This window comes from Mus caroli, chromosome 4 (assembly GCF_900094665.2).
Source record: "Mus caroli chromosome 4, CAROLI_EIJ_v1.1, whole genome shotgun sequence".
In the NCBI taxonomy this organism is placed as follows: domain Eukaryota; kingdom Metazoa; phylum Chordata; class Mammalia; order Rodentia; family Muridae; genus Mus; species Mus caroli.
In genome coordinates, this window is record NC_034573.1 from 35,373,347 (window position 1) to 35,375,964 (window position 2,618).

Below are 2,618 nucleotides of genomic sequence, written 5' to 3' on the forward strand. Positions count from 1 at the left end.
CTGGAGAGATGGCTCAGTGGGTAAGAGCACCCGACTGCTCTTCTGAAGGTTCAGAGTTCAAATCCCAGCAACCACATGGTGGCTCACAACCATCTGCAACAAGATCTGACTCCCTCTTCTGGAGTGTCTGAAGACAGCTACAGTGTACTTATATATAATAAATAAATAAATCTAAAAAAAAAAAATTCAGAGGGCGTATTAGCATGCCCATTGGTAGGAGAGAAAAAAAAGACAGAAAAGAAAGAAAAAACTTTACAATAGAAGATATAAATATAAACACTATTCACAGAGAGAGAGAGAGATCATTGTAACCAGGCACAGTAGTGTTTGGCTGTAATCCATGCAAACTGAAATCCCAGCATAGAAAGACTGAGGCAAGAGGTGCATGGTGACTCATGCCTTTAATCCCAGTGCTTGGGAGGCTGATGCAGGTGGATCTCTATGGGTGCAAGGCCAGCCTGGTCTACAAAGCAAGTCCAGGACAGCCAGGGTTGTAACATAAAGAAACCCTGTAAAAACTATCAAGCGAGCGAGCTAGAGAGACTGAGACAAGAGGATCTCAAGTTAAAAGCCAGTCTTGGCTAAGTAGTGCAACCCTCTCTCAAAACGCCCTCCCCAAAAATGGCATGCTCTTCAAATAAATGATCTCTGGGTACCTCATGGAATCACCTAAAAGCTCCAATTGTTACTGTACACAATTGCTGAAGAAAAGTAAAGAGTAGGCAGAATATGCACTTGGAAATAGAGTAGAAAGGCGTATTAGTGGTAGTAAACTACGAGATTATGTTAAAGCAAAAAAACTGCAGGAAGACTTCCAAGACCAACCCAAACAGAAAACACGAATCCTAAGTGGTGACAGTTGACATGCCTGGGCAACTAAACCTGAAAATGCAGGGGGGAAGGTGGGAGATCTGACTAGTAAAGTGATAAACTGCTAAGGAAAACTGAGCTGGGACGCACCAGGCTAAAGAACTTGTTTGAAATTTCTAACAACGCTTTACAGTTCACAAGCACTCTTACCTCACCTTAAAGAATAAATAAACTATGACACCACCAGACTTCAATAGGGCATAAAGAAGAAAACTCAGAGTTTCAACTAACACCAAAGACCTCAGGAATGAAAAGTAGTAAAATTGAACTATGCCTTCGGATTAAGTGGGGAAGAGACTAGAGCGCAGAAGTTGGGCACTAAGACCAGTCCCAGGACAGGCGCCAGACTAGAAAGCTGAAAGGTGGTCAGGACGGGACGACAGCGTGGCGGACGAGCTCCTGCCAACGTGCAGGGACCGAGGTGGGAGAGAAAACCACACCCTCCAGGATAAAAACCCAAAGGGGGGGAGGGGAAGGCGCCCCCTGGGGCTGGGTGGGGCCGGCCAACTAGGATGGGGGTTGGGGGGTGGAGCAGGAAGCACAGGGCAACCTGAGCGGGAGAGGAAAGAGAGTGCTCAGGCCTGGACACACTACGGAAACACGAAGCCAGCAAGGGAAGCTCGGCCCGATCCACCCGAGTAGACGCTGGGGCATCCCAAAGGGGGCTGGGAGTTCAGAAGACCTTATCCCAGGTCCAGAAAGCATACACTGCAGGTTTCAGGGTCCTGGGGAACAGGCTGAAGGGGACAGGGTGACAATTACCGCTGCTGCTCTCGTTGGACTCGGGACCCGCCGCCGCCGCCGCCGCTCGTTACCTGCCAATGTGCCTCTTACAAAGCGGCGGCGGCGGCAGAGGCGGCCCTGCCCGTCACGTGATCCCTACGTCATGGGAGAGGGTGGAGCCAGTACTTTAAGCTTGAACCGGGTTACCCGGCTAGCTAACACAGCTCTGGAAGCTGAGCGAGAGGAACTATGTGGAGGCGGCGGGGATGCTGGCATTGCTTGTGGTCAGAATTTCAGGGTCGTATTATCCGCCGCCTATAGAGAACCCACTATTAAAGCGTGCAGTCGCGCTATGATGACCTCAGAAACACTGCAAGATGCTCGATGCGTGCGGCTCTTTCGTCACGTGACATGGTGCAGCCACTCAAAGCAAGCCTGGCTTCTAGACGTTTTGGGAGTGAACTACAACTCCCAGAGTGCTGCGCGGCAAAAGCACTGTATACGACCGCCTTTTCTCAGCGTGCTCCTAAGTACAACTTCTGACTCTGGCTCCTTCGAGCATCTTATGGCTAGCTTCCGAGTTAGTACCAGTGGGTGCCACCTGCCAAGCGAACCAGCGTGGTTCCTGCTGGGAGGTGTAGTTCTGGTGGAAAGTGGGTCTAGCTCCCACGTTGCGGGACTGGCGCTCCGCCCTGCCCTCTGCGCGGGAAAACGCCAACGGCCAGCTGCTGAGCCAGACACCCAGAACGGCCTCCGCTGAAGGCCACGAGACTTCAGTGTAGTCAAATGCGGACTGCTTTCTGCTTCCCAACTCTCTTCTGCAGGAAACAACTACCATTCCTTGAACGCCAACGCGATGTTAGAGGTTTATACAGTCGTGTTCTAGCCCAAAAGGCTACTAGTATCGGACCGGTTTTGCAAATAGGAAAGGAAAAGTTACTTTCTGGCATAAGAAACCTAAATCAGGTTTTCCTTGTTGAGAAGTTACCTGATCCACCTCTTAGTAAAGATGTTAACCTCAGGAG

The 2,618-nt window shown here is 50.2% G+C and overlaps 1 protein-coding gene across 4 annotated transcripts in view; it reads right to left on the minus strand.

The window, feature by feature from the left end:
• Positions 1-1,743, minus strand: part of Ubap2 (ubiquitin associated protein 2) — an 82,525-nt gene extending 80,782 nt beyond the window's left edge. For 2 of the 4 annotated variants that reach the window (XM_021159994.2, XM_029476251.1), the window contains exon 1: positions 1,633-1,742. The gene's annotated coding sequence lies outside the window, so the exon portion shown is untranslated. Of the gene's footprint in view, positions 1-1,632 lie in introns of all 4 variants that reach the window. The other 2 variants (XM_029476253.1, XM_021159993.2) reach the window with 2 other exon arrangements.
• Positions 1,744-2,618: the final 875 nt, after the last annotated feature.